Source organism: Pelodiscus sinensis, chromosome 11 (genome assembly GCF_052426305.1).
Source record: "Pelodiscus sinensis isolate ZL-2025 chromosome 11, ASM5242630v1, whole genome shotgun sequence".
NCBI lineage: Eukaryota > Metazoa > Chordata > Testudines > Trionychidae > Pelodiscus > Pelodiscus sinensis.
Genome location: NC_143062.1, coordinates 13,308,718 through 13,329,764, shown reverse-complemented (window position 1 = coordinate 13,329,764; position 21,047 = coordinate 13,308,718). Strand labels below are relative to the sequence as shown.

At 42.4% G+C, this 21,047-nt stretch overlaps 1 protein-coding gene across 1 annotated transcript in view; it reads right to left on the bottom strand.

Moving 5' to 3' along the window:
- Positions 1-18,905, bottom strand: part of LOC102448489 (plasma membrane calcium-transporting ATPase 2) — an 857,866-nt gene extending 838,961 nt beyond the window's left edge. The window contains exon 1 of the mRNA XM_075939331.2: positions 18,521-18,905. The gene's annotated coding sequence lies outside the window, so the exon portion shown is untranslated. The remainder of the gene's footprint in view (positions 1-18,520) is intronic.
- Positions 18,906-21,047: the final 2,142 nt, after the last annotated feature.

Here is a 21,047-nt window from a genome sequence, read left to right as displayed (position 1 = left end):
CGGCTTCACTTCCCTCTGCTGATCAGCCTAATCTACATGGCTCCATCGACAGAGCCATATAGTTTAGACACACCCTGCCAAAGCAAGCGTGTCCAACCTACAGCCCCCCTGCAGCACTGCCAGGGCCTGAGAAAGAGCCCTGGGACCTATAAGGAACAGACTGTGAACTGTCCTTACACTCTGCAGACTGCTGTTTGTGATGTCCCCGTGCTACAGAGCAGGACTGTGTGTTCTCATTTAACCTTTCTCGTTTTTCCTTATTCTTTTCTTTTTAATCAGTTGTTTAATAAATTGTATTTGCTTTGAACTGTATGAAATGATCACTGGGCCAAGAAAGCATGAACTAGCCTCTGCCCCAACCGACTATAAAGTCAGGGATTAAGCCTCAGAAAACCTGGGCCCAGCCTTGTGGGGATTTCGAGGACTCTGCTACTCAGGAGAGTGGAAGGGGAGCCCTCAGGGTCAGGGAGGCCATTGGGTAAAGTAAGTGGGAGCGGGGACTCAGATCCTTTCACTGGTCCATTCACCGGGATAGTATAGAAGCCAGGAAAGTTCCCCACAAGAGGCGGGACCATTCCCCCACTTACAGAAGTATATCACATCCACCACTTCTTCCTTATCCTCGAGACTTTTTATCCTGTCTAAGAAAGCTATCAGATTGGTTTGACCTGATCTGTCCTTTAAAAATCCATGCTGGCTGTTACCTATCACTTTATTTTCTTCCAGATGTTTTCCTTAATAACTTGCTCCATTATCTTCCCTGACACAGAAGTTAAACTGACTGATCTGTAGTTTCATGATTTGTTCTTATTTCCCTTTTTATAGATGGGCACTATATTTGCCCTTTTCCAGTTATCTGGAATCTCTTCCAACTTCCAAGATTTTTCAAAGATGATAGCTAAAGACTCAGATACCTCCTCTATCAGCTCCTTGAGTATTCTAGGATGTATTTCATCAGGCCCTGGTGACTTGTAGACATCTAACTTTCCTAAGTAATTTTTAACTTGTTCTTTTTTTTTCTAAACCTATTCCTTTTTCACTAGCATTCACTTGACAAAAACGGAAACAAAGAAGTCATTAAGCACCTCTGCCATTTCCATGTTTCCTGTTATTATTTCTCCCTCCTCACTGAGCAATGGGCCTACCCTGTCCGTGATCTTCCTCTTGCTCCTAATATACATGTGGAACATCTTCTTGTTACCCTTTATCGCTCTGACTAGATTTAGCTCTTTTTGTGCCTTTGCCTTTCTAATCTTGTCCGTGCATACCTATGTTGTTTGCTTATTTTCATCCTTTGTAATTTGACCTAGTTTCCACTTTTTATACAACTCCTTTTTTATTTTTAGATCATGGAAGATCTCCTGGTTGATCAATCCAAGCTAATCTTCTGCCATACTTGTTATCCTTCCTATGCAGTGGAATAGTTTTCTTTTGGGCCCTTAAAAATGTCCATTTAAAAAACTGCCAACTCTCATTAGTTGCCCCCCCCCCCCCGCTCTTGCTTCCCATGGGACCTTACCTACCAGCTCTCTGAATTTACTGAAATCTGCCTTCCTGAAATCCATTGTCTCAATTTTCTGTTCTCCCTTCTACCATTCCTTAGAATCATGAACTGTCATTTCATGGTCACGTTCTCCCACGCTGCCTTCCACTTTCAAATTTTCAACCAGTTCCTCCCTATTTTGGTAAAATCAAATCAAGAACAGTTCCCCCCAGTAGCTTTCTCAGCCTTCTGAAATAAAAAAAAATGTCTCCAATGCAGTTCAAGAACTTGTTAGATAATCTGTGCTCTGCTGTGTTAGTTTCCCAACATATGTCTGGATAGTTGAAGTCCCCCATCACCACCAAATCCTGCACTTTGTGGGTATGTCTAGACTACATGGCTCCGTTGACGGAGCCATGTAAACTAGTTTACCCTGCATAGGCAAAGAAGCGGGGATTTAAATAATCCCCGCTTCATTAAAATAAAAATGGCCGCCACGCTGTGCCGACGATCAGCTGATCCGGCACAGCAAGGCAGTCTAGACGCAGATCTGTCATCTGGGGAAGCCTTTGCTGACCGATCCTGTAAACCTGGTTTATTCATGTTTATTTTAACGCTTCTTTGCGTATGCCGGGTAAACTAGTTTACATGGCTCCATCGATGGAGCCATGTAGCCTAGACATACCATGGATGATTTTGTTAGTTGTTTTAAATAAGCCTCATCCATCTATTCTGCCTGGGCAGGTGGTATGTAGTAGACCTCTAGTATGACATCACCTTTATTTTTGTATGCCTTTTGACCTAACCCAAGAGACTCTCAACAAGTCTGTCTTCTATGTCCATCTCCACCTCAGTCCAAGTGTATTCATTTTTAATATACAAGGCAACACCTCCTCCCTTTTTTCCTTGCCTATCCTTCCTGAGCAAGCTGTACGCTTCTATGCCAATATTCCAATCGTGTGTGTTATCCCACCAAGTCTCTGTGATACCAACTATGTCATAGTTGTGTTTATTAATTAGCACTTCAAGTTCTTCCTGCTTATTCCCCATGCTTCTTGCATTTGTATATAGGCATCTAAGATACTGATTTGATTTTGCCCCTCTCCCAATTCTCCCTTGTCCCTCCTTTATCTATGCTATTATAGCTCATGTTTCCTCCCACTTCTGTTTTTTCACTTACCTGTGAGTTTTGGTCACCTGACCTCATCAAACCTAGTTTAAAGCCTTCCTCACTAGCTTAACCAGTCTGTGTCCAAATACTCTCTTTCCCTTCCTTGAAAGGTGAACCCAATCCCTGCTTAGTGGTTCTTCTTCTTGGAACAGCATCCTGTGGTCAAGGAAGCCAATGCAGTTCCCCCATGAGCTACCCCATGCATCTCTGGAGAGACCCTTACTCAGATCAGGTGGCAGCACCCAATCACCAATAAGCATGGCAATTGGGTTGGGTTCCCTTTTGACCCACTGATCCATGTTGACCCTTTTGACCCATTATTCTAGTTGCCTTTTTCCCTGGGGAGATAAGAATTTTCCCCTGACCGCCAGATTGGCCAGCCTGGGATGGATTGTGGTTTTGGTGGTGGTGGGTTTTTTTTGTTGTTGTTTTTTTCGCCTTCCCACTGGAGGCTGGGAGCAGATGGAGTTGGAGTATGGTGGTTAAACCTGCAAGGAAGTTTAACAGTAGTTCAAATTAGGAGCTTTAATTCAAACTACCTAGTCCATGCCGCGTGTAGCCGTGAACAGGTAGTTCAAACTACGGGCATTTAAAAATGGCACCCACCCAGGAACATGCAAATGAAGCCTGGGATATTTAAATCCCGGGCTTCATTTGCAAGTTCGAATGCCTAAATTAACCACCCTAGTTCGAACTAGGGTGGCAGTGTAGACATACCTTTAGGGTGCATTGAATGCATTTTGAAATAGCTTATTTTGAAATATCGAAATAATGCATTATTTTGAGACATCCCTTAACTCTTATGGAACAAGGGCTACAGAGATGCTGGAATAGCATGCCTGTTATTTCAAAATCTATTTCAAAATAATGGGCATATGTAAAAGACACGGAAAAGCTATTTTGGGATGCCTCCAGTATCCCGAAATATCTACAGGTATGTCTAGACAGCGGACCTATTTTATGTGAATAAAGATGTGGCCTAATTAAGCTACATCCTCTGCCTCTTATCCATCCACGCCAGAAGAAAGACAGAAGAACCACCTCTACAAAAACTGATCAAAAGAAAATACAAGAACTTCTCTGATGAATTTTTCATATTGAATGCAAATTAACAACTTTAACAGAAAAGTGCTAATTTCAAAGCAAGTGGTCACTGTGAGAGATGATTAGAGGTTGAAGATTCTAAATGCATTCCTCATTCTCTGTCATCAAGGGCAAAACCCACATATGTTCTAATCCTGTCAGCTTGTTTTCTACAAGAAGAATGTATAAAGAGGGATTCAGAGAAAGATCTCTGGACTGTTTTGATTCAAACACGTAAATAAGTTAATAAAATAGATATTCCCCAGAGTTATTCTAGATAGCCCTGAGAGACTTTTGAGAAACTGGCAGATTACCACTGCTACCATTTTGAATTACAAACTGTGACTCACCTGTACATAGATTTTACCTGCTTTAATTTCTCAATGGGTATATCTAGACTACATGGCTCCGTATGGAGCCATGTAAACTAGTTTACCCAGCACAGTCAATGAAGCAGGGATTTAAATAATCCCCACTTCATTAAAATAAACATGGCCGCCACATTGTGCCGACAAAGTGAAACGAGGTTTACAGGATCGGTCGGCAAAGGCTTCCCCAGCTGACAGATCCATGTCTAGACTGCCGTGCTGTGCTGGATCAGCTGATCGTCGGCACAGCGCAGTGGCCATTTTTATTTTAATGAAGCGGGGATCATTTAAATCCCCGTTTCTTTGACTATGCTGAATAAACTATTTTACATGGCTCCGTCGATGGAGCCATGTAGTCTAGACAAAGCCAATAAGTCTTGTTTCCTTAGCTATTAATACTTTACTTAGTTTATTACAGAATTTACTACCAGCATTGTCTTTGGTGTAATATCTAAGGTACCAATTGATCTGCTAAGTGACTGGTCTCTTGGGACTGGAAGCAAACTAAATGTGGTGTGATTTTTGCTGTAAGTGATCTTTTATTACAAAGTCCAGTTTCTCTGAGTGGTAAAACAGACTGGTGAGTCTGAGGTGACTGTCTATGACTCCATGGTAAGACCAGTATAATGATCCAGCAGTTTACACGAGTTACTAGCTTAGTGAAATGTAATTATAGAACACACAAACATGTTGGGATGTTTGCCCTGCTTTCTGACAGTCTGCCTTCAAATAAACATACAAGGTCATGAGCCCAGCAGTGAAAGTAACTTAAAATTTCTTACATATACTGTCCCATTGCAACCTGGGTCCCTGCAAGCTCTTTAAATAGCTCCCTGCTGGCTTTTGCTGCAGTTCAGCCAGCTCTTGCTGGAGCTGCGTACCTGCTTACCTTCACCTCTGCATAAGCCACTCCAGCAAGGGCACCATTTAGAGCATGTAGGGGGGCAGCAGCCGTGCGCTCCGGGATGCCGCTAACTTTTCATCCCATTCCCTGGATGCTATGAAAATGAGGTGATAGTGCTTGCTTTACGTGCATTCCTCTCACACCTGGCTGGTGAAGGGAGGTCAAGATGGAAAGCTATGCACATCCCGGAATGTAAAGCTGCTGCCGCCCCCCGGCGATGTGCTCGAAATGGCATCCTTGAACTCCAGACAGCATGACAGTCAGGACAGGATTCGTGCAGTCATGACAGGATTACCATGCCAAGGGTCAATTTGGCTTAAAGATCAAAACCCAATGCTGTTAAAAGTGCAATATTGAGAGTTTTAAAGGTTTCAATATTAGTTGTAATGAGGCCCTCTGGCATTGGCCACCGTTGGCAGACAGGATATGGGACTAGATGGACCTTTGGTCTGACCCAGTATGGCCGTTCTTATGCTCTTATGGGGGTCAACAAGGACAAATGCAGAATCTTACACTTGGGACAGAAGAATCTCGAGCACTGCTACAGGATGGGCACTGACAGCCTAAGCAGCAGTTCTGTAGAAAAGGACTTGGGGATTACAGTAGACAAGAAGCTGGATATTAATCATAGTGTCCTTGTTGCCAATAAGGCTAATGACACTACAGAAATTGAAGAAAGTCCAGCAAAGAGTAATGAAAATTATTAGGGGGCTGGGGCACATGACTTATGAGGTGAGACTGAGGGAACTGGATTTATTTAGTTTTCAGAAGAGAAAAACTGAGAAATGATTTCATAGCAGCCTTCAGCTACCTAAAGGGGGGATCCAAAGAGGTTGGAAGCAGGCTGTTCTTAGTGGTGGAAGATGACAGAACAAGACGCAATGATCGCAAGTTGCAGTGGGCGGGGGGGGGGGGGTCTAAATTGGATGTTAAGAAAAACTATTTCCCTAGGAGGGTGGTGAAGCACTGGAATGGGTTACCTAGGGAGGTGGTGGAATCTCCACCCCTAGCGGTTTTTAAGGTCAGACTAGACAAAGCCCTGGCTCCGATTCAGTTAGGGTTGGGTCTGCATTGAGCAGGGGATTGGATTAGCCTCCTCAGATCTTTTCCAACCCTAATCCTTTATGATTCCCTCAGGGGCAGACTGCAGGCTGAACTGGCCATTGGGGAGTGGACCTGTTGCATATTCCTTCCTTAGCTGCTCCTCTGCAGTCCTAACAACCCTTCAGATCTTTTTATCAAGCTCTCAGTCTAGGAGTTGGTCAGAGTAGTGCTCCCCTAGCTCCTCCTGATTTTCCCCTTTCTCTGTCCAAGGTACCTTTTGGTCCCTCTCCCTCCAAAACTAAGAGACAGACTGAGCTCCCTCAGGCCAGCCACCTTTTCATATAGACCAGCGAGGTTCTGATTGGTTACCTCAAGCCTCCCCTTCATTGGCTCTGCTCCAGCCCATTCCCCAGGGCTACTTAACCTCTTGTGCACTAGTGCAAGTGGACCTCCCCATCACACTGCTTTTGAGAGACTGTGTGGGATCCATACAACACCAGAGGATAAATGGATGTTTATGTTCTTAACCTGGTTGACTGGGAAAACCAGACAAGTTTTTAATGTGGAGGAAGATGTTACTTAAAATGCATAAGTAATTTTTAAAAAGTGTATTGAAAACATTTAAGTATTCAATGTTACTTATGTGGAATATGAGCCTAAGATGTGTAATTATATGAAAAAAATGGATAGTAGGAGAAGGAGCTGAACAGAGCAATGAACAACTATGATTTGGTGGCACAAGAGCAATTACTGTGGTCAGTCACTGATGTAAAAAGCAGCCATCTGTGATAAAAACCTTCAACTGTTTTGGAGGAAGCAGAAAGTGTAAGTGTTGATCTATATTCAGATGTTTAGCTAGGCTAGCACATTTTTAGGCGTGGCAGAATTTCATTTTTTAATATAATTTAGGCAGATAATATTGATTTTTAGCTTTAAGCATTTTAAATATATATTTTATTGGTTTATATTTTCACATTTGCATGAAATTATGGGTTTTAACTATTTTGATTTATTTAGATTGTCTCAGTTACAGGAAATTATGGAAGGGTCAGTCTATTTAATGACAGACATTCAGATTCAAAAAGTTATGTTTTAATGTTTATAAAGCTTTATATAAAAATATACAAAGTAAATATCCTTAAACCTGTTTTTTCTATTCACCAAGTCTGTGACAATTGTCTAAATCACTGAATTTTGACTCTAATAAATTTTGAGTAAGGAAATGATGCCTATTTGTAAATTGTTATCATTATCTATGGTAATGTATCTTTTCATAGGTTTGCGCAAATGCACTTGCACTGACTTTTACCAATAAAAATCCAATTCTTCCAAACCGAAACATTTGGAAATATGGATAAATGAGCGTGTGTTCAGTACATATTATAACTGGTTTACAAGTAATAAGGAGCACAGTAAGGTTAAGTGACTTACCAAAAGTCAAAAGAATCACTGAAAGAGCAAGTAATAGAACCGAGGCATGTGATGCTCCATCTACTGTCTAGTGTGTTACTGATTTGACTAACAAGTTTGCAGTATAAATAAGAGACACAAACTCTGGCTACAATGGCAGAACAAAGATCAAATATTTTCCCTCATATTATAGTAATCTAGAAAGTCACACCAACACTTTTTTCAGGATGTGCAGGAAATGGAAGAGAGAAACTCTGACTTCTTAATGGATATAAAAACTATTGATGCATGTTCATTTATGACAAAGAAATGCAACACAATTCAAAGATTAAATCTCTCAGCTTTGACCATAGGCTAAACAGTTGGGCTATGTCTACATTGGCACCCCTTTCCGGAAAAGGGATGCTAATGTAGACTTCGGAATTATAAATTCCGTGGGGGATTTAAATATCCCCCGCGGCATTTGCATTTACATGGCTGCCGCTTTTTTCCGGCTTGGGGATAAGCCGGAGAAAAGCGCCAGTCTAAACGTGATTCTCCGGAAAATAAGCCCTTTTCCAGAAGATCCCTTATTCCTTGAAAGTAGGAATAAGAAATCCTCTGGAAAAGGGCTTATTTTCCGGAGAATCACGTCTAGACTGGCGCTTTTCTCCGGCTTATCCCCAAGCCGGAAAAAAGCGGCAGCCATGTAAATGCAAATGCCGCGGGGGATATTTAAATCCCCCGCGGAATTTGCAATTCCGAAGTCTACATTAGCATTCCTTTTCCGGAAAGGGGTGCCAATGTAGACACAGCCAATGTGTTACAAGTATCATTTTTTCATCCACTTTTCTGTGAAGAACAAAATCTCAGACTATGAAGTCAAAATAATGAAGAAATTTACAAAAATGCACCTGTACCTCATCTCTTTAAGGTAGAAGGAAATAAATGGTAGCAATGATTTGCCAAGGAAAATATATGAGATGAATATCTTATGGCAAAGCAAAAGGAACAGCATATGGTATCTTGTCTAGGAATTAATGTATCAACAAGTCTTGACAGCCTTAATGCCATATTCTTGTTTCCATTACCCTTAAAATCTTTTGTGTCTGACACTTTTTAAAACTGACAGAATCATATGGAAAAAGTTTACATCCCAGGTTTTTAACTCAAGTATTTAACTGTGCAGTGAGAATAGTGCCACCATTTTAAAAAGAGAAAATATGGAATCATCATCAGTTTTTGCTTTATCTATGTGGCTGTGTCTACATTGGCAAGATTTTGCGCAAAATCTTGCTGCCTGTCTACACTGGCCGCGAGTATTTGCGCAAGAACACTGACATTGTAATGTACAAAATCAGTGCTTCTTGAGCAAATACCCTGACGCTCCGGCTCAGGGATAAGTCCTCTTGCTCAAGTGTTTTTGCGCAAGAGGCCAGTGTAGACAGGTAACATCAATTTCTTGCGCAAGAAAGCCCAATGGCTAAAATGGCCATTGGAGCTTTCTTGCGCAAGAGAGCATCTACACTGGCACGGATGCCAGTGTAGACGCAGCCTGTATGTATGAAGCCTCAATTCTGATTGCCATCTTTTGGTCACAACTATAATTACTTTTTCTAATAAATAAGGACCACCTACAATAAGAGGACCAGATCATTTTTTCAGATATTTATAGAATGTTTTCTATTTTAACTTAGCAGTTATGTATAATGTGTTATATGTATTTGTTAGCCTTTCATTCTTTTAAAATGTTGGGAAACCGCCTCATTTAGCAAATACCCATTAACACGATGTTGTAGAACAGTGGTAGCAATACCAACAATTTGTTAGCACTTCTTTTGCAGTAAAGCATAGAATTTCAAGAGAATGCACAGGATAGTTACAAATATATACACATTAACAGTGACATTAGTAAATGTGTAATTTGATTTTTTCCTACATATTTCCCTGCTTGGAAAATTATCAGTATTTAACTTGTATTACTGATGTGCCAATATGTGAAAAGTCACAGACCAGTTCCCTGAAGTGATCAAAATCCACTCTCCATATAACATGACAGTAGCAACAGAAACCTTGATATACAATTGATTATCTTTAGCCCTCATCAATGGCAATCCTACTTTAAAATAGCCCAAGGCTCTCACCATTGGCATACCGCCAAAAAATCACTTTCCCACTTCTCGTTGATTTCCAATTGTAGAAATATAAATATCCAAATATTAACTTCCTAGTGAACAGTATATTTCAATCCCCACTCAAGGAGTACTGAAAATATTTTAAAACACTTTATACATTTCACTAATTATTTAAAAAAAAACATGAATAACTTATGCATGTATGTGAGAAAACAGCCTTTTGTTTTATAATGCATTGAAATGAACTTTGCAAACAAATTACACGCAAGTGTGTCCGTTTCATAGGTATGGAACATACAGTTATGCCCTAGTGTTCTCCTGTGTGAACATACTTTGTACCCCATGTATGAATGCAGTCATATCCACTATGATGGGAAACTTCCTAATTTTGGAACGATCACCATTGATTGAAAGGAGCTCTCATTCAAGAAACCTTATTAAATATATCTGTACACCAATATATGGTTGGAGTAGAATCACCATTATAGAATCATAGAATGCTAGAATTGGAAAGGACCTTGAGAGATCATCAAGTCCAATCCCCTGCACTCACGGCAGGACCAAGCACGACCTATATCATCCGTAATAAATGTTTATCAAACCTGCTCTTAAATATATCCTATTATGGAGCTTCCACAATCTCCCTAGGCAATTTATTCCAGGGCTTGACCACCCTGACAGGAAGTTTTTCCTAATTTCTAACCTAAACCTCCCTTGCTGCAATTTAAGTCCAGTGTTTCTTTTCCTATCATCAGATGATAAGGCGAATAATTTTTCTCCCTCCTCCAGCTTTTTACTTACTTGAAAGCTATTCTTGTAACCGATACAACAGCTGGGTGTGGTTCACTGTCCCATCAAGCAGCACTTACTCCACACAGGGCATGTCTAAACTACAGGGTTTTTTTGAAAGAGGAATTTGCATATCTTCTTCTGATCTCACTTTCAAAAGAGAATCTTTCAAAAGTGAAAGTAGTCTGGATGCATTTAGAAAAAAAACGCGTAAATCTCCGTAGTCTAGACATAGCCTTATAGAGGGAGAGATTGAGTTTGCTCTACAGCAGTGTTTCTCAAAGTAGTCCACAAAACCACTTTGAGAACCCTGACAACTGGCCACAGTGGTGTATTTACTTACCAGCGCCGCAGCCACAGAGCCTTGTGCCTCCCATTGACTCTGGTTCACCATTTGCAGGAAAAGGGAGCTGCAGGAAGCCAGCAGCATGGCCACTTAGCAGGTTTCTCGGAATGGTTTCGCAGACCACTTTGAGAAATACTGCTTTAGATGAGCCTTAGATGAGAGCCAGATGCCTTTTAGCTCAAGCAGTAGAGGCTCATGCACAAAGTTCCAGAAGTTCCCAGTTCAGTTCTGCCTGTTGGTATTACGCTATCCTGTTCCAACTTAGCCTTCTCTTTTCTAAACTAAACAACCCCAATTCCTTCAGTCTTCCCTCACAAGTCATGTTTTCTAGATTGTCATTTTTGTTGCTCTTCTCTGGAACTTCTCCAATTCTTTCCTGAAATGTGGAGCCCAGAACTGGACACAATTCTCTAGTTTGGGCCTAACCAGCATAAGGTAGAGTGGAAAAATTACTTCTCGTGTTTTGCTCACAACACTCCTGTTAATGAATCTTAGAATCACTGTTGACTCATATTTAGCTTGTGGTCCACTATGGCCCCTAGATCCCCTTCTCCTTCCTAAACAATCACTCCCCATTTTGTATGTGTGAAACTGACTGTTCCTTCTTAAGTGGAGTACTTTGCATTTGTCCTTATTGTACTTCACCCTATTTACCTCAGACCATTTCTCCAAATTATTTTGAATTATGACCCTATCCTCCAAAGCACTTGCAATCCACACTGGTACCATCCACCAACTTTATACGCATAACTATCACATGGTGAAACTATATGAGCATTTGAAAAGTGTCTCTTTTGCACAACCTATGTTCTTGAAGCATTTGTAGAGTGGTTTCATATGACATGACTTTATAGTGGGATTTTGCACCAGGAATTCTTGCATGTCCTTAAATATAATAAAAAAACAGGACTATGTAGCTACACCAGACTAACACGGCTACATTTCTATTACTTAAATATAATTTTACTAAATTTGTTTAATATCAGTAATTTTAGGCACCTTAATAAAGAAATTAGGTCATGGTCACTCCAAAATGCACCAAAATTAATGGGTTTTAGAAAAACATGCTTAAGTGTGGTCATGAACAAGGATGGGTTCCTGAATCAGGGATTGATACAGCAAAGATAAAAATTTAGGCCGTGAAGGTTAATCCAAATCCTACTTTGCACCAGTTTGCTGGAAAAGCGGATGCTCAGTTTTTCAGGTCTGAATTATGCCCCATCTTTAACACTGAATTACAATAATATATTCTTTTTTATATTCTTTCAAGTACTTAAGAGATTACTACAAGAATAAGGGAGAAAAATATTCTCCTTGTCCTATCCTTAGAGGTTAAGAGGCAATAGGCTTAAAATTGCAGCAAAGGAGATTTAGGCTGGACATTAAGAAAAAACTTCCTAGCTGTCAGGGTGGTTAAACCCTGGAATAAAATGCCTAGGGAGGTCATGGAATCTCCATCATTGGAGATTTCTAAGAGCAATTTGGACAAACACCTGTCAGGGATTGTCTAGATCAGGGGTGGGCACTAATTTTTGGTGTGTGGCCACTCCAAGATTTTGGAAAGTGGTCGAGGGCCACACTCTCCCAGGATATTAATGAAGGAATCTAGATGATCCCTGATCTAGATAATCCCTGACAGGATCTGGGATGGAGGCTGGGTTCAGAAGGGAGCTGGGGTAAGGGATTGGGATGCAGGAGGGAGACTGGGGTCTAGGAGGGAGTTTGGGTGAAGGAGGCAATTGTGACCTAGGGCAGAGGACTGGGGTGCAGGGCTTTGGGATGTGACCTAGGGTAGAAGGGGATTGTGATCTGGGTGGAGAATTGGGCTACCAGATCTGGGAGGGGGTATGGGTGTAGGAGGGGACAAAGGGATAGGGAAGGGAGGGGCTGGGGTGCCAGAGGCAGACTCTGGCTGACAGGCACTTGCCAGCTAAAACCTGAAACAGACTGTCTGCTGCAGGCTGCTCCATGTGGTTCTTCTCCAGGCATGAGAGGGAGGGGGAGGCGCCAGGAGCAAGGGAGAGGGCTTCCCACAGTGTCCTCCCTCCAAGCAAAGATTCTCAGCTCCTATTGGCTGGAAACTGAGAGATTGGCCAATAGGAGCTAAGAGATTTTGATGGGGGAGGGGAGACAGCATGAGAAGTCTCCCTCCACAGCCTTCGGGAATGGAGAATAGCCGGCTTTTTAAAGCATACGCTGTTCTCTGCCTAAGGGTTCCGGTGAGGTGGCTTTGGTTAGTAGGCTGGATCCAGCCTCTTGCCCACCCCTGGTCTAGATGGTGCTTGGTCCTGCCATGAATGCTCGGGATTGGACTTGATGACCTCTCAAGGCTCCTTCCAATTCTAGTGTTCTATGGTAATTCCAGTTAACTTGCAGGTCCTTTCCGGTGAAGGGGATTTCCTGTTCATGAGTAGCGATAGCAGGATCAGTCTCTAGGTTGTATTACAATGATCCCATAATGCAACTGCTTTCACTAGCATTTGGCATTCTGAAGATGGCAGCTTCTGTCTGGCTTGAGTGAATAAAATGGTTACTAATTCCTGTTAGATCTTCCTGGTGTCTGAAGTAGGCTTTGTAGTCCTCCTTGGCTCCCAGTCACATAGGTAAGGACTCCAGGGCTGTGTCTAGACTACATGCCTCTATCGGCAGAGGCATGTAGATTAGACACATAGGCAAAGTCAAATGAAGCTGCGATTTAAATGATCGCGGCTTCATTTAAATTTACATGGCCGCCGCGCTGAGCCGACAAACAGCTGATCAGCGCGCTAGTCTGGACACTCCCCTGCCGACATCAAAGGCCTTTGTCGGCAGCCCCATTATTCCTCGTGGGATGAGGTTTACCGGGGCTGCTGACAAAGGGCTTTGATGTCGGCAGGGGAGTGTCCAGACTAGCGCGCTGAGCGGACAAACAGCTGATCAGCTGTTTGTCGGCTCAGCGCGGCGGCCATGTAAATTTAAATGAAGCCACTATCATTTAAATCGCGGCTTCATTTGACTTTGCCAAAACAACAAATCTACATGGCTCCGTCGACGGAGCCATGTAGTTTAGACATACCCCAGGAGTGATCTGGGGCACAAGCACCCACAGAGAAAAATCAGTGACCGCTCAGCAGCCATTTGCAGCCAGCCTTCCCCTGCTCTTCCATGCACCTCCTGCCTGTCACTAACAGCTATTTTGCAGCATGTGGTAGGGAAAGAGGGAGAGTGGGAACAGGACACTTTGGTGATGGCTACACTGCGGCGCTATTTTGGGATACCCCATGTATCTCGAAATAGCTTTTTTCACATCCTTTGAGCACACTTATTATTTTAAACTATTACGGGCTCACTACTCCAATGTCCCTGTAAACCTCGGAGTAAAGGACATTTCAGAATAGCAATTTATTTCAAAATAAGTGTTGTATAGACAGCTTATTTCAAAATGTGGTGCCATTTCAAAATTAACTCAAAATAAGCTATGCAAATTGCGTGGCTTATTTCGAGCTCCTGGTGCAGTGTAGACATACCCTTTCAGAGGAGGGGGTAGGAAGGGAAAGGGTGTGGGTCTGGGAGAAAAGGTGGAGTGGGGGCAGGGCTGTGGCAGAGTAGGGGTGGGAGGAGGTAAGGCTGAGGTGGGTGCTTGGGGGGAAAGGCCTGGAGTGAGGCAGGCTCTGGGGCAGAGTGAAGGGTCAAGCACCCCCCCAGGCAAGAGTGGTAGTTGGTGCTTATGCCCAATCCAGTACAAAGTCCCTTGACAAAAATATGGGGATTGGCTACTGAATTGCCCCAATCCAAGACAGCTCTATGCATCCCAGGAAAATTCTATGAAGTTACAACACGCTCAGTATAGATGAAATGTTAGAAGATTTTAGTAGTAAATAAGCCTGCGGTAGCCCTATAAGCATGTGCACATCGTGATTCTAAAAACCATTTAATTTGTCCAAAATTAGGTGGATTTTTTTTTTATCCAAGGACACCATCCCAAACATATTTCAAGTCCCTGCTTCAAAATATGAAAACAACAGAAAACATTTTCAATACATCTATATTAAAACTAGAAATTAAGCAGTGGTTTCATTTTGATTATAAAACCAGCATTCTGTGTGCAATATATGATAACTTTGAAGAAAGATTTTTTTTAAATTCACTATGCTCGTCTAAATTCATTTTACTGCAATTATTTACATAGCTCAAGGTCCAAGTAGCATACATTAAAAGTGTAAGAAGGAAGAAGTTAGTCCTTAGAAATCCTGTAGAATTAAACATCAAATCCAGCTTGACTTGACTGAGCTGAACTAGACTTCTTACCTGAGTCAGGCTAACAAGTCCAAAAAAAAAAAAAACCATCAGAATCTGCTTTTCATAGTAAGTATTAAATAGGTGGACACGAGAGCCTCATAAGAAGTTATCTAAAACTTTGCAGATTTGGCTCCCCATGTTTGGAAGACATTACTAGATATTAGGGGCCTGATCTAGAGTCCATTAAAATGAATGGCATTTTTGTATTGACTTCTGGGGGTTTTCTACTTTTTCCTGTGTCTACCATGTATTATCTATTCTGCATTAAAACATTTTTGCCAGAATTCAGACCAGACCTGTAATAGCTTTTTCATTTTCAATTACTTCCTCTTTTTTTGAGCATTAGCCACTTTGATTCATGCAAGGTATTTATATTTTGCATTGCTTTGGCAAGTATAATTTATTTTGCCTTTTAACAATATTATTCATTTTTGTTCTTTGATTTTTATGAATTACAAATACTTATTGCAACCAAGCCTACATATGGGTCTGTTGTTGCCTAAGTCCATTTAAAATATTACATCTTAGAAACTCATTCCAATAGCAAACTTCTACTAAACATCTAGACTTAACTAAAAAACTCTGAGATCCTGGTTTTTTTAAATCACTTTTATGTAACTTTATTAAAACTTGTTTTCTTCTTTCTTTCCTAATGAATAAGCTTCTAGTGACTCACTAGTTTTGCAGTCTAATTAACGAATGGATATTTTCCCAATAGTCAATTTAGATAAGGTTGAAGAAAAAGGAAACTCCATGGTTTTTCATCAAATCCTTACCTAGCCTGAATTTTTGATGCAAATCAGAGAATATGATCTAGAGTGCTTAGATTTTAGTAATTTTAATTTCTGATTTCCCTATTCTGGCTTAAAGGGTCATTTGCAATTTATGGACAAATCACCAGTGAGAGAAAAAGGGCCCTAAATTAGCAAGCACCTAATCATGTAACAGTATTAAGGTAAGCAGTTCTTTTGGCTTAAACGAAGTTATTCACACCAGTGAAGTTACTCCTGTGTTGATTGAAACTTTCAAAAAAATGAACAATGAATAGACACACCAGCCACCATCTCCATATGTTTTTTCATTACATTCTGATAAACTGAACCTCATTAATATTGAGGTGACAGAATCACAAATAATATACAAGTATCAAAGTTCTATTAGTATAAAAAGTTTCAGGGACATAAAAATATTTGTATAAAGCAGAAATTCAGAATTTTGGATAACTATGTGATTCATGTTGAAGGATAGAACCAAAATTCAGGGTAGAGGAGATTAGATAAAGGGAAATTACTGTACTGGATTTACAGCATTGAGAAAGTGAGGATTTGAGTAAAGCATAGAGGACTTAAAGCATAGAGGACTTAAAGCTCCTTTAAAAATGAATTAACATTCAGTACACTAAGTGCTAAAGACAAAATAATTCTTTCATAATATTTCTTGCCACGTTTTCTTAAAAAGTTATTTTCTTCACAGCAACATACAGTGAAACTGGATATCAAATCACAAGCCCTAGTGAACAATATTGCACCATTTCATTCACAGAGTGAGACACACAACACAAGCACTACAAGCCATCAATCATAAATATGAAACCTGTGAACAGTTATACACATAAGCAACTACATTCATCAAAATAATTCTCCTAAAGTTACTCACCGTGTAGTACTGCAGGATCTGATGCCAAGAACTTGAGCTTGTGAACACTACCATGTAAAATGCAAGCAGCCCTACTGAGTTAGGAAGGACTGCTTATATGGCTAATGAGCCGCTAGATTCAGCCCTCAGATATTACCATTCTTTAAAAGGCTCTGCTGCAGACAGTTATGAATTTCTTCAGAATTTTTTTCTTGAAAGTAAGTGATAGCTGCCTCAACTCTGATACTGTTTATAAAATTATGTTTTAATACTTTAGAAATCTAATAGTTTGTATAGCCTTATTAGACAATATCTTTGCTCATAAAACATCTATACTCCCCATATTGCTAAATTGTATTACAGAATGAATACTGTACATTAAGTTATTTATAACTAAATTCCTTATAAAAAAGAGACTGACTGTGCCTCAACATGTCATATTTTTAAAAAAATGCAGCTATAATATTTTATATGCATGTAAAGAAAATACAAACAAGAAAGTACAGAGAAATCCCTTTAGAAATGTCAGTTAAAATGAAAGATAAGAGTCCTCCATATTAAAAAAAAACAACTTTTCCTAAAGATTTGTCATATACATTAGAAACTATGCAGAGCAATAAACTAATTGCAATATATTCCCCTATCCTCACTACCCCCACTAAAAACAGTCATGTGCTCCTTCCTATAACTAATATAATTACTAATAACGTCAGCAGCATTCTGGAGTTGTGGAGACTGCCTGGAGTTAGGGGTTACAGCAGGTGACTGAGCCAGGATTCCATTTGCTGCTGTGGACTTATTGTGTGACCTTAGGCAAAAGCCAGCCTCTCTCTTTGCCGCACACAGTTCAGCTACGAATTTCAATAACCAGAATATGAATCCTACCTCAGTCAAGTGCTCTGAGGATGCGTTAGTTAGCATTTGTAAACCATTTTGAGTCGCCCCAAATGGAGAACCCCCCTCTACAATAACTAGTCTACTTCTAGATACAAATGTGACTCCCACATATGGAGAAATGATGTTTAATTGATCCGAAGATTCTCTTTTCTTAATTATTATTCATCTCTCACACAAGTGCAATTTAAGGAATTAGGCTGTAAATTATAAACCTTTCTGGAACGCTCCAAAGAAGGAAAGTTTTGTTTCACACAATTCAGGCACTGAAACCCACATTTTAAAACAAACTCTTTTGTGTCTCATTGAATAGGAAGATTAACTTTGGTGTGAACCATTGCGCTGCACAATACGACAGCAGGGGAGAGTATATTTCCATGGCAGCATTTACTTTTGCGTCTTGAACTGGTAAGCAAGAGAGAAAACAGCGAGTCGCATTACCGATTGACTTCTGCCTCTTTGTGCGGTGCAGAGCCAGTCTCCGGAGCGGGACCCGAGTACACACCGGTTTTACTCCGGCTCTGGCGAAGCAGCGAGCCCAGCTGAAGTTCGGGGCATGCCAGGCTCCGGATTACCCTGAGATAGCCGCGCTCTCGCCCACCTCCCCGCTGCGGCTCAGCCTTCCCTCCGACTTAGCCTAGGGGGAGCGTGGCCGCTGCAGGGCTGCTGCTGCGAACGGGCCCCGGCCGGGCACGTCCGCAGGCACCGCTGGGCTTGGCCCCGCTGCCTGCAGCCCCGCGCTGGCCGCTCCGGGGGGTGTGGGGCGCTGCGGCGGGGGGCGCGCCGCGGGGCAGGGACTCTCCGGCCCCCGCCCAGCCTTGCTCAGCGGACGGGACCCCCTGGCTGCCGGGCAGGGAGCAGCCCCCCCCCCCCGCGCCCTGCGTGGTCGGCGGCACCAGCCCCCGGCCCCGCTCCCCTCCCCCGCCCCGGCGAGCAGCTCAAGGTCACCGGTGACAAAACACCTGGCGGGGCGCGGGGGCCGCCAGTGCCGCGGGAGTTACCTGGCGGGGAGCGGGGCTCGGGCCGGGCGCGGATGCTGCGGCGGCGGCTGCGGCTGTTGCTAAGTCACCCGGCGGCTGAAGCGGGGGTCTGCTCAGAGCAGCAGCAGCATCCCCAGCAGCTCGCGGCGGCGCCCGGCGGGGACTCCTCGGCTGCGCGGCGCCTCCTGCTGCGCCCTGCCGCTGCGCCCTGGCATCGCCCGCTCAGCCCCGCTGCGCCGGGCCGGACGGGAAGGGGGAGCCCTGCGGGGCACACAGACCCTCCGCCCTGCGGGCCTGCCCCATGGCTGCGAGGAGACGCGGCAGGCCGGGTGCCAGGGGAAGCGTTGGCTCCAGAGCGGGCACGCCAAGTGCCACTCGCTGCCCCTGCTCCCCTTGGCACAGAGCTTCCCGGGGGTGGGCAGGGACTCCCCTTCCCGCCCCACAGCGCCAAGGGAAAGCGGAGCCCCACCCTTCCGGTCCACAGGGGAGAAGAGGGAGGTTCGTCAGCCTTATCTGAGGCCATCAGGGCTTGGGGGCAGCCCCTCAGTTTCTTGTTAAGGAGAGAAATCAGGGGCAGGGCAGAGCAAGAGGAAGCGGGAGTCCTCCAGTCATCAGGAGTCCACCAGTGTAACCTGGGCCCTGCTCTCACCCCTCTTTGATACTCCATGTGCAGCAAGTCCCTCCGCACTGCTTCAGCCACCGCCACCCTGGTGCACTTTGACATTAGAGAAAACTCAACAGGCAAATATAACAGAAATAAATAGCATATACATATTTAATTAATCATTAAAAAGTGAAGAACCAGTCATAAATTTACTTATGTCTTCATCTTGCTTCCAGTTTATCCCAAGCATACTCAAGCACCATCCTGCATTTGCTGAGAGTAAGCTGGTTTTGCATACTCAGGGCATTAGTCATGGTTTGAATTCTGTAATACTGGTACTAATTTGCCAGAGGTACAAAAAAAAAAGTCTTTCACTCATAGACTCATAGACTTTAAGGTCAGAAGGGACCATTATGATCATCTAGTCTGACCCCCTGCACAGTGCAGGCCACAAAATCTCACCCACCCCTCCTAGAATAGTCCTCTCACTTATATCTGATATTGAAGCCTTCAAATACTTTGAAGACCCCAAGATGCAGAGAATCCTCCAGCTGTGATCTGTACCCCATGCTACAGAGGAAGGCGAAAAACCTCCAGGGCCTCTGCCAATCTACCCTGGAGGAAAATTCCTTCCCGACCCCAAATATGGCGATCAGCTAAACCCTGAGCATGTGGGCAAGACTCTGAAGTCCTCTACCCACTACTGTTCCTCCTAGGTCTCAAAAACAATGTGGGCTTGCCCAGCTATCTTGACCCTCACAGGGATATACCATCTTAAGCCAGGTACTCCCCAAGGGAATACTGATGGCAATACATCCAGTAACTCAAAGATCTCATTCCCTTGCTCTCCACTGCCTCCAGATCCATCTGAGTCACCTCACTGCTATTTTTCAAATACTTGAAATGACACCTGCCTTGCAGAGCAAGAGCTGAGCGTTCATACCAGCTTCTATTTTGAGCAAATGATCATAAATGGTTCCCATTTCCAGGGACTGGTGGGAGCTTCCCTGGAAACTGGAAATGTGACTTATCGTGCAGGCCTTTTGAAACCACAGCTTCAGGGAGCCGTCATGGAACTGCTTTAAAAAGGGAGAGCATGTCCTGGTAAACAAAGGGTGCATCTTTCTTTTGCCCAAGGTTCTGATACTTTCTCACTTATGGAACCTGACTGGCTACAGGCCCTCATGTAGGATGCCTGCGATAAAGAAAAAGTCCTGGCCTGTCTAATAAGTGCCTACATTTTTCCTGGTCCAAAAAGTCTTTCCCGTAAATTCTTGTGAAACAGTTATTGCATGTTCTATAAACATTAAGGTTCTCACTGGTTTCAAAGGTATGCAGCATATTTTCTAGCCCTAGTGGTTTGCAAGAGGTTATATTTTTAAATCACATAATTCTGATTACCATTTTGCATTCTCTGTAACCATTTTCTGAATTCTAACCTTAACCTCAGGTGAAGACCCAGGGCAGTCAGAGCAGCCAACATGCACTTCAATACATTTTTTACAAACTTTTAATTTATCATTTAAAAAAGGATATCCACTATATTTTGTTGTATTTTCAGTGCAACTTAGTTTGCAATATAGAATTAAGCTATTTTTTGCAAAGGTTGATTACGAAGTTTTAAAAGATTAGAATACTGATAATATCCAGTTAAGGTTCCTCATTTTATCCTCAAAAGCAAATGTACAATCAACCAACTACAAAATTAGATTTACCAAACCTTTCCCCCAGACAAATCTCGTATCTATCTAAACATGAATAGTAAATAAACTGTGAAAACCTAATAAAATAGCAATATCTCTTTTCTGACTATTTTAAATTGACTCTAGAGAAACACAGAATTAAAATGTTTACAAAACAAAAAATAATCATGCAGGCATTGGGTAAACCTTTTCAGCTTGTGCTTATTAATCAGTTAGAGCAAATGATTGATATACAAACTGA